This window comes from Peromyscus eremicus, chromosome 7 (genome assembly GCF_949786415.1).
Source record: "Peromyscus eremicus chromosome 7, PerEre_H2_v1, whole genome shotgun sequence".
In the NCBI taxonomy this organism is placed as follows: domain Eukaryota; kingdom Metazoa; phylum Chordata; class Mammalia; order Rodentia; family Cricetidae; genus Peromyscus; species Peromyscus eremicus.
In genome coordinates this window covers 83,159,165-83,170,535 of record NC_081422.1, presented here as the reverse complement: position 1 = coordinate 83,170,535, position 11,371 = coordinate 83,159,165, and positions in this window count along the sequence as shown.

Sequence of the window (11,371 nt, the reverse complement as noted above, 5' to 3'; positions counted from 1 at the left end):
AATTGTTGAACCCCAAAGTTTAGGGTCTCAAGTGGGCGCCCCAAGAACCCAGACTCCAGTCCAGTTGATGCAACAGCACGAGGATTTATTAAGCTTCTATATAGAAGGGCTCCTCTGCTCCCAAGAGCAAGAGTTGCATCTTACTGCAGTCCCATAAGGGCTTTTAAAGGAAAAACCTACAAAAACCACAAGATTACAATTCCCATACAATTTCATGGCCTGATCACAGGGTGATCACAGAGGGGGTACAGTTACGTAAACCTCAAGGGGGGTATCAGGGCGGGAGTGGAGCTTACACACAGCTCACGGTGGTCCTTCCTGGAACACCTGCAACTATCCCAGTCCCAGTTGAGCGCATCTCTTAACAGAAATCTTTTTACATTGTTATGTTGTTACAGGGGTGATTGAGTAGTGGCTGAGTCAGGTTGCCCTGGGAACTAGACTTTTAGTTTCTCATTTCTTGGTGCTTGAAATTTTTCTCTTCTTGAGGCTTGGGGGTGTAAGCCTGAAGGGCTAGGGTCTTTCAATCTGTGAAATTATAAAAGGAAAAGCAAAAATATAAGCACACCAGAAAATATTTAGAAACAAGAAAATATGGTTTTAAAATTAGAATTTTAGAATTTTTTTTGTATTTTGAGACAAGTTCTTACTGTATATGCTAGGCATGACTTGAACTAAAACTCCTCCTGCTTCAGCAGCCTTATCTGTAGGACTCTAGGATTAAAGGTGTGAGCTACCACATCCAGCTAAGCTGTGACTTAAGGAATCTTTTTGTGAAGATTTGAATGTGGATACTGGCCATAGAGTTAATTCAATCTTCCATCCATTTAGAATACTGCTATTTACAGGAACTCACCTACAGCAAGCATTAGTAACAGCAATACCAAGACCCCCCCCACCGGACCCTGCAATCTAAATTCCCTGCCCCCAAATCCATCCACCTGAGATCCTAGCCACTTTCTGTAGCACAGAAACCAAATCACCAGCTCGCATTAGACCTAGAGCTTGCATTGGACCAAGAACTCGAATTGGACGAAGAGATGAGAGATGGGCTGAACTCAATGCAAAAATACATACAACAACATAAAGAACAATAGGGAATCACTGGAACATAAGAGATGGGCTGAACTCAATGCAAAAATACATACAACAACATAAAGAACAATAGGGAATCACTGGAACATAGACCTCCTTCAACAACAAGACCTGAACATCACAATGTAGAAGAAGTAGAAGAAAGTGACCTTAAGAATAGCATCATGATGATGTTAGAGGCCTTTCAAGAAAAAAGGAAAAATGAAATTGAGGAAAAGACAAACAAAAATTGGAAGAAATCAATAAATCCCTTCAAGAAAGCAAAAAAAAAAAAAACCATAAAGAAGCAATTAAACATATGAGTGAAACGTTCATTTCAAAACATGAAAAGGGAAGTAGAAACAATGAAGAAAACACAAACACAGGGAATGATGGAAACAGAAGATCTGAGTAAATGAACAGGAAACACTGATGCAAGCATAACCAACAGAATGCAAGAGATGGAAGAGAGAATCTCTGGTGTGGAGGATACTATAGAGGAAATAGATTCGTCAGTCAAAGAAAATACCCAAACCAAAAAAGTCTTAACACAAAACGACCAGGAAATCAGGGATACAATGAAAAGGCCAAACCTAAGAATAATAGGGATAGAAGGAGGAGAATACCAACTCAAAGGCACAGAAAATATGTTCAACAAGATCAGACAATAATACTTTCCCAACTTAAAGAAAAAAATATCAGCCGAGTGGTGGTGGTGCATGCCTTTAATCACAGCACTGGGAGGCAGAGCCAGGTGGATCTCTGTGAGTTTGAGAAACCTTGTCTCAAAAAAAACAAAAAAGAAAAAAAAGAAAAAAATCTATGAAGATACAAGAAGCCTATAGAACGCCAAACAGACTAGACCCCCCAAAAAATCTCCTTGCCACCTAATAATTAAACAACTAAATCTAGAGAATAAAGAAAGAATATTAAGAGCAGCAAAGGAAAAAGACCAGGTGACTTATAAAGGCAGACCCATCAGAATAACACCCAATTTCTCAATGGAGATTTTTGAAAGTCAGAAGGACTGGAAAGATATAATGCAGACACTAAAAGACCATGGATGCCAGCCTATCCTAATATACCCAGCAAAACTTTCAATCACCATAGACAGAGTGAACAAGAAAAAAACAAGATTTAAACAATACCTAACCACAAATCCAGCCCAACAGAAAGCACTAGAAAAAAAATTCCAACCTAAGGAAGTTAGATACACACACAAAAACATAGGCAATAGATATATATCCCCACAGCAGTAAATCTTAAAGTAGAGAAATACACACACACTACCAGCAAAAGATAACAGCAACTAACAATCACTGCTCATAAATACCTCTTAATATCAGTTCACTTAATTCACATATAATAAGACATAGGCTAACAGAATGGATTTTAAAACAGGACCTATCTTTCTGCTACATATAAGAAACACACCTCAATTTCAAAGATAGACACTACCTCTGAGTAAAGGGCTGGGAAAAGTCTTTCCAATCAAATGGTCTTAAGAAGTAAGCTGGTGTGCTATCCTAATATCCAAGAAAACAGACTTTGAACTAAAATCAGTTGAAAGAAATTGAGAAGAACATTACATACTCATCACAGGAAAGGTCCACAAAGATGAAGTTTCAATTCTGAAAAGTTATGCCCCAAACACAAGGGCACCCACATATAAAAAAGAAACATCACTAAAGCTTAAATCACATATAAAACCCCACACATGAATATTGGCAGACTTCAGCACCCCACTCTCACCACTGGACAGATCGGGAACATCAAAACTTAACAGAGAATTAAGAGGTTTAACTGATATTATGCATCAAATGGACTTAATCCATATTGATTAATCCATATCCATAGTCAATATATACAAAACATTCCATCCTAACAAAAAATAATATACCTTCTTCTCAGCACCCCATGGAACCTTCTTTAAAATCAACCACATACTTGGCCACAAAGCAAATCTCAACACAAACAAAAAGATTAGAATAACCTCCTGTGTTCTATCAGACTAGCATGGTTTAAAGTTAGATTGCAACAACAACAAAAACTACAGAAAGCCTGCAATCTCATGGAAACTGAATAATGCTCAATTGAATCACCAATGGGTCAAGGAAGAAATAAAGAAAAAATTAATGACTTATTAGAGATCAATGAAAATGAAGACACCACATACCCAAACTAATGGGACACAATGAAAGCAGTGCTAAGAGGGAAATTCATAGCACTAAATGCCCACATAAAGAAGGTGGAGAAATCTCATGCTAGTGACTTAATAGCATACCTGAAAGCTCTAAAACAAGAAGAAGCAAAGTCACCCAGGAGGAATAGACCCCAGAAAATAATCAAATTGAGAGCTGAAATCAATAAAATAGAAACAAAGAGAACAATACAAAAAATTAATGAGCCGGGCGGTGGTGGCACATGCCTTTAATCCCAGCACTCAGGAGGCAGAGCCAGGCAGATCTCTGTGAGTTCGAGGCCAGCCTGGGCTACCAAGTGAGTCCCAGGAAAGGCACAAAGCTACACAGAAAAACCCTGTCTCGAAAAACCAAAAAAAAAAAAAAAATTAATGAAACAAAGAGTTGGTTCTTTGAGAAAATCAACAAGATAGACAAGCCCTTATGCAAACTAACCAAAAGGCAGAGAGAGAGAGCATCCAAATTATCAAAATCAGAAATGAAAAGGGAGACATAACAACTAACACTGAGGAAATACAGAAAATCATCAGGTCATACTTCAAAAACCTCTACTCCACAAAACTGGAATATCTAAAAGAAGTGGATAATTTTCTGGATAGGTACCACATACCTAAGTTAAATCAAGGCCAGATAAACTATTTAAATAGTCCAATAACCCCTAAGGGAATAGAATCAGTCATTAAAAGTCTCCCAATCAAAAAATGCCCAGAACCCACCAGATGGTTTCAGCACAGAATTCTACCAGATCTTCAAAGTAGAGTTAATACCCAGCTCTAGTTCACTTACAGACCTACTCAGGCCTTATTTTGTTCCCCATATATACTTCTAATGATTGAATCTGTTATAGTTTTTCTAAAACAATATACTTTGTATTTTCATGATATGCTTTTTTGGACATGTTCTATAATGCAGTAACTAGCATCAATTACACAATATAAGTATAAAATGAATATCCAACATTTCAAAGCAGCAGAAATTGAACAAAATTGTAATTGTATTTATTAATAATTGAGAAAAATTTGGAACTGATTGGAGGGTCAAAACAATCTATATTATATTCCATAAAATCTCAAATATTAACAACACAAAATATTTATATAAAAGCTATAGCAGTCTCAGATCAATATCCTGTACAATAAAATATACAGAAAATTGTGTGGAGGTTTCGACTTGATATAGTTATCCATAAAATTATCCTGGCATAAGTCTTCACATTTAAAATTAGTATTTATTTCGTATTTGTGAAATTGATCCTATGTCATTTTAATGTATGATTATTGTGTAATTCTGTTTGATATATTGCTGTATATGTAGATTGTTTTCCAAGGAACTTTTATGAACATAAATTTTATTTCTTGGTAAAATGTTTCTAAAATCACAGCAAGCATAAGGCTTCTTGATGTCACTCTTCTGACACTGAATAAGGTTTGAACATCTGCTAAAGGTTTCCTTCCCCTACCCATATTATAGAGAATCCTTTTATTGCATGAGTACTTGGGTAATAATTATCAATTGAGTTTGTTTCTTTCATGAATTTTTCTTACATGTTCTAAGTTTTGAGCTACTTGTAAAGAAATTTTTAAAATTCTGAACGTGTTAAGTTTCTTCCCATTAGTGATACTCTGTTAGGCTTGAATATTTGAGGACTCTGTAACACTTGCCACATTCTTGATATTGTATGGGTTCTCTCTAATATGGATTATGTGATGATCTTCAAGATTTAAAAAACTAGATAAGGTTTTCCCACATGCTTTGTATTTGTAAGCTTTACCTAATGTATGGTTTTAGTGAGTTTATGCAGAGATGATCCATGGGAAAAGGACATAACACATGACACATTTATTACAATTTTAAGGGTTCTGCCTTCAGTGGGTCTTCAGTGGCCTTAAACACGTGAATAGTGGGCAAAGGACTTGTCATGATCAGTCTATTTTTAACTTTCTTCTCCATTTTGGATTCTTTGATGGACTTGAAGTTGTGAGGCCCTGGTAAAAAATTTGCCACATTCTTTACATCTGTAATGTTTCTTTCCTGTGTGGAGTTTGGGATGTCTTTGTAGATGTGAGATCTGCCTAAAGAATTGTCACATTCTTTACATCTCTAAGGTTTTACTCCTGTATGTATTCTTTGATGAATATAAAAACTTGAGCTAAGCCGGGCGGTGGTGGTGCACGCCTTTAATCCCAGCACTCGGGAGGCAGAGCCAGGCGGATCTCTGTGAGTTTGAGGCCAGCCTGGGCTACCAAGTGAGTTCCAGGAAAGGTGCAAAGCTACACAGAGAAACCCTGTCTCGAAAAACCTTAAAAAAAAAAAAACAACAAACTTGAGCTATGAGGAAAAAGAAGAGTTAATACCAATACACTTTAAATTGCTCCGCACAATAGAAACAGAAGGAACATTACCAAACTCCTTCTATGAGGCTACAATTGATTCCCAGGCTACTCTGATTCACACGCCAAACAAAGATGCAAACAAAGAAAGAGAACTATAGACCAATCTCTCTTATGAACATTGATGCAAAAATACTCAATAAAATACTGGCAAACAGACTCCAAGAACACATCAAAACAACTATCCACCATGATCAAGTAGGCTTCATCTGAGGGATGCAAGTGTAATTTAACATACAAAAGTCTGTCAATGTAATACACCATAAAAACAAATTGAAAGAAAAAAACACATATGATCATCTCACTAGATGCTGAAAAGGCCTTTTACAAAATCCAACATCCCTTCATGAAAAAAGGTATTGGAGAGCTCAGGAATACAGGGAACATACCTAAACATAATAAAGGCAATTTACAGCAAGCCAACAGCCAACATCAAAGTAAATGGAGAGAAACTCAAAAGAATTCCACTAAAATCAGGAACAAGGCAAGGCTGTCCAGCCTCCTGATAATTATTCAATATGGTACTTAAAGTTCTAGCCAGAGCAATAAGACAACATAAGGAGATCAAGAGGACACAAATTGGAAAGGAAGAAATCAAGCTTTCGCTATTTGCAGATGATATGATAGTATACAAAAGTTACTCCAAAAATTCAGCAAAGGAGCTCATACTGCTTATAAACACCTTCAGCAACATAGCAGGACACAAGATTAACTCAAAAAAAAAAATCAGCAGTCTTCTTATATACAATTGACAAACAGGCTGAAAAGGAAATCAGAGATACATCACCCTTTACAATAGCCACAAATGATATAAATACCTTGGAGTAACACTAACTAAGCAAGTGATGGACTTATATGACAAGAACTTTAAGTCTCTCAAAAAAGAAATTGAAAAAGAAATCAGAAAATAGAAAGATCTCCCATGCTATTGGATAGGCAGGATTAAAATAGTAAAAATGGCAATCTAACCAAAAACAATCTACAGATTCAATGCAATCCCCATCAAAATACCAACACAATTCTTCACAGACCTGGAAACAACAATACTCAACTTCATATGGAAAAACAAAAAACTCAGGATAGCCAAAACAATCCTGTACAATAAAACAACCTCTGGAGGCATCACAAACCCTGACCTCAAGCTCTACTATGAAGCTACAGTAATAAAAACAGCTTGGTGCTGGCATAAAAACTGACATGTGGAACAATGGAATAAAATTGAAGACCCTGACATTAATCCCCACACCTATGAACATATAATTTTTGACAAAGAAGCCAAAACTGTACAATGGAAAAAAGAAAGCATCTTTAACAAATGGTGCTGGCAAAACTGGATGTCAACATGTAGAAGGCTGCAAATAAATCCATATCTGTCACCATGCACAAAACTTAAGTCCAAGTGGATCAAAGACCTCAACATAAATCCAGTTACTCTGAACCTGAAGGAAGAGAAAGCAGAAAGTAGTCCTGAATGCATTGGCACCGGAGATCACTTCCTAAATATAACACCAGTAGCATAGACACTGAGAGAAACAATCAATGGGACCACTTGAAACTGAGATTATTTTGTAGAGCAAAGGACACAGTCAACAAGGCAAAGTGACAGCCTACAGAATAGGAAAAGATCTTCACCAACCCCACATCTGACCGAGGGATGATATCCAAAAATATATAAAGAACTCAAGAAATTAGACATCAAAATGCCCAACAGTCCAATTGAGAAATGGGCTATAGAACTAAACAGAGAATTCTCAACAGAGGAAGCTCAAATGGCTGAAAGACATTTAAGGAATTTCTCAACATCCCTAATTACCAAAGAAATGCAAATCAAAAAGACTCCGAGATACCACCTTATGCTGGAGAGGATGTGGAGCAAGGGGAACTCTCCTCCACTGTTGGTGGGAATACAAGCTTGTACAGCCACTTTGGAAATCAATATGTCACTTTCTTAGAAAGTTGGGAATCAATCATCAGCAAGACCCAGCTATACCACTCTTGGGCATATTCCCAAGAAATACTCAATCATACCACAAGGGCACATGCTCAGCTATGTTCATAGCAGCATTGTTTGTAATAGCTAGAACCTGGAAACAACCTAGATGCCCTTCAGCTGAAGAATAGATAAGTAAAATGTGGTCAATATACAAAATGGAGTACTGCTCAGCAGGGAAAAACAATGACATCATGAGTTTTGCAGGCAAAATGATGGCTCTAACCCAGACTCAGAAAGACAAACATGGTATGTACTCACTCATAGGAGGATACTAGATGTAAAACAAAGGATGACTCTACTCACAACTCCAGGGACGCTACCTAGTAAAGAGGACCCTAAGAAAGACACAGGGATCACCCAATGACAGAGAAATGAATGAGATCCACATGAGCAACCTGGACATGGGGGGTGGGTAATGAAGGGCAAGGGTCAGGGGAAAGATAGCTTAGGTGAGCAGGAGATCCCAGCTGGATCAAGAACAAAGAAGGAGAACAAGGAAAGAGAGACCACGATAAATGAAGACCCCATTGGAATAGGAAGAAGCAAAGTGCTAGAGAGGTTCCCCAGAAATCCACAAAGATACCTCCACAATAGACTACTGGCAATGATTGAGAGAAAGCCGAACTGACCTACTCTGGTGATCAGATGGCCAAACACCCTAACTGTCATGGTAGAACTCTCATCCAATGACTGATGGAAGCAGATCCAGAGATTTACGTCCAGGCCCCAGGTGGAGCTCTGTGAGTCTATTCAGTGAGAAAGAGGAGGGATTGTATGAGTGAGAGGTGTTGAGACCAAGGTTGGATAAAGCACAGGGACAAATAGCCAAACTAGTGGAAACACATGAACTATGAACCAATAGCTGAGGAGCCCCCAACTAGATCAGGCCCTCTGGGTAAGTGAGACAGTTTATTAGCTTGAACTGGAGGCACCCAGGCAGTGGGACCAGGACCTGTCCTTAGTGCATGAGCTAGCTTTTTGGAGCCTGGTGCATCTGCTTGGACACTTTGCTCAGCCTGGGTGAAGGCAAGAGGGGACTGGACCTGCTTCGACTGCATCTACCAGGCTGAGCTGAATCCCCAGGGGAGTCCTTGCCCTGGAGGAGATAGGAAGGGGGGGTGGATTAGGGGTGTTGGGGCAAGGGTGTGGGAGGAGGGAGGACAGGGGAATCTGTGGCTAATATGTAAGATTAAATTAAATTATAAAAAGAGAAATATGGGTTAATTTAAATGTAAGAGTTAGGTAGTAACAAGCCTGAGCTTATCATTTATCAGTCATCTTAGGTCTGTATGTTTGTTATTTGGGAGCAGGTGGTTGGGACAGGGAAACTCTCACCTACATACATTTTCTTCAAGTAGCTCAGGATCTCATTAAACAGTGAAGATACTTAGAGAAAAGAATGGGTTTGGTTGCTTGTGTTATTTAAAAAGAAATAAATGAAATCAAAGAATTTAAATTTTCTGAAAAGTGTGGACAGTAAACTACACTGATAGAAGTCACTAGTTGAATTTAAACATAGAAGTATTTAATGGAGGAGGATAAAATATTCAATAAATGTGATCTAGAATGTCCCTCTTCATTTGAGACTGTGTGACTCTATGGAAAGAAATGATCAGAACAGAATATAGGAAATGGTATCCAGACTTCTACGAAGAAGAGGAGAATCATAGAGTGAATGAAAAATGAAGGCCAAACTATTTTAGAGGAACTCAAGGAAAGTGAAGCCATGATATTCCAAAAGAGCAATTAATTGAGCGAAATGTATCAGGAACTGATGGCAATGTCACAGGAGCCATTTGTGGTACTGCTGCAGGTGCACATGGAGGAGTCCATGAAAATGTTTTATTAACTGAAGCCCACATCTGTGACTGTTACATCTACAATAGCATTCTATATTCCCTACTTTTTTATGTTTAAGGGGTTTCCTTTTTAGCAATAATCTGGAAGAACTAAATTCAGTAATAATCTTGAAAGAATAAGCTTTTTGAAATTGTGTCAGTAGATACCCCAAGGAATATGTCTTAATTTTTGGCTTCTGTAGCTTGCTTCTCTGAAAGCCCAAATTCACCGGTTGTTGTTTCCAACATTCCATTTTTACCTCTACTTGGATATTATGCACAATTTTAAAGAAAACTGTGTCTTAATTTCTTCTATTTGAAAGCTGTTTTTTTGAGAGTTCTTTGGGAGGTTGGGATTTTGAGATAGGGTCCTACTCTGTGGTGCATGATGGACTCCAACTCACAGTAATCCTCAGGCCTCCAACCTGGCAGTTCTGGAATTACAGGCATGAGGTCATCCTCTTGAAGTACCCTTAGTTAAAGTATCCCTGTGCTTTATGTTCAAGCCCAGGGAAAGTTACTTTTGTCGATGGCTTGGGGTTATAAAGTAATGTACAATCAATTTTTATGCCCTTCTCAAATTTTACTCTCATGGTCTGATTTATCAAGAATTTAAATTTAAATTCTGCTAACCTGTTTCATTGGCATTTTCCGGAGACATGAAAATAAATTTGCAGGGTGGATTGGTGTGAAGATGACTGTTACTTATCTGAATGTTATAAACGAACATTGTATGTCATTTTTTCAGAAGTCTAAGTTTCTGTTTTTGTTTGCAGGATTTTGATGATATATTCAGAAGGTGAGTTTAGTTACCAGTGAAAGCCAGAATATCTCCAAATATGCTATAAAATTGACCAAGCCACCTTAGCGAAGTACAGATATACTTTATACAGATAATATACAATTGTTTGTGTATATTGTATTTTGGATTGTTTTCATGGATATTTGACTTCTGTTCTTCTTTACCAGAAAGTGTCCTTTATTTCTACCTGTGAATGAAGGATTATATGTGTTTTAGTTAGGGTTTTTTTTTATTGCTGTGAAGAGACACCATGGCACAGAAAAGATTTAATTGAATGGGCTTGCCTACAGCTTCAGAGGTTTAGTCCATTGTCATCATGGTGGGGAACATGTTGGAGTGTAGGCAGAGCTGGTGCTAGAGCTGAGAGTCATTACATATTGATAAGTAGACAATGGGAAGTCAACTGACTGTCACATTGAGGGAAGCTTGAGCAAAAAAGAACTTAAAGCCCTAACTCACAGTGACACACTTCCTCCAACAAGGCCACACCTAATAATAATGTCATTCCCTTTGGGGTCTATTTTACTTAAAACAATCACAGTATGTAATTAGGCTTGATGCTAAAATTTTTAATTTTGAAATCATAAACATTGAAGCCCATGGGCTATTTTTCTGGTTATAGAAGAAAGACAGGAAACACAGAGAAGTGGATTGGTAACAGAAAGGGCTTCAGAAAGAGCATCTAGGTAGAAACTATGCTGTTTCCTGATCATGGAATCCTGATATCAGTATGATATCAGAAATGGTTTGTTGTGAAACATGTTCAGATGAGTGTTTATTTCTTTTTAATTTGATTTGTGATAACTATGTGTATGAGTGTGCATGCATATGTGCCATTGCACATGTATGGAGGTCAGAGGACAACTTTCAGGAGACAGTCCTCTCCTTCCACCATGGATGAGTTCCAGGGATTGAACTCAATTTGTCAGGCTTGTGTGGCAAGGGATTTAACCCCTGAGCCATTTGGCTGAACTTGGAGTGAGGTTTTTCCTAATCACTTTGATGATATCTTTAGCAACAGGCAGATCTGAAGTGTTTAGTTATTCTTTTATCAATAAAAATTTAGGAGTCAG